Below are 629 nucleotides of genomic sequence, written 5' to 3'. Positions count from 1 at the left end.
GCAGTCACACTGTGCTAAGTCTTGGAATACTGATGAGAAAGACACAATCTTTGCCCTCTGATAGCTCACAGTCTAGTGAGGAAAAATGACCAGTAAACAATTGTGAAACGAGATTCAATGGATGCCCACTTACAAAGGCATCTGAGAAAGGTCATTCAAGTATAACTGGGGAAGTTGAAGATGTTAACCAAATATGGCTTTGTGAAAAAAGGGGGATGGGTGGAGGTCCTCCAAGTATTGAAGAATGAGAGTTAGACAAAAGATAACATATTGGGGTGGGAGCAAGAGAAGGAGGGGCAGTTTTCCAGGCCAAGAAGGCAGCCTTAAAAAAGGCAGAGAGTTATACGAAAGCAATGCATGTTTGGGAGAACAGCAAGTGATCATTATTAAACCTCGGAGTGGAAGATGAGGGAAAGAGGCGTTAATGCACGGCTTAGTGGGCCATGCTGAAGACAGTAGACTTTATCCTGATGACGCAGAGGGATAGCAGCACGATTTTTAAACAGAGTAGCTAAATAACTGTACTTTTAAGCTAGAAATAATGATAATCATAGATATTCTTTATTGAGTGATATTACATGCCATTTACTTTATATAATTCAATCTTACTTAACTCTCTTTACAATGTT

Source organism: Hyperoodon ampullatus, assembly GCF_949752795.1.
Source record: "Hyperoodon ampullatus genome assembly, chromosome: 1".
NCBI lineage: Eukaryota > Metazoa > Chordata > Mammalia > Artiodactyla > Ziphiidae > Hyperoodon > Hyperoodon ampullatus.
The sequence above is the reverse complement of the archived record's forward strand: the minus strand, read 5'-3'. Positions refer to the sequence as shown.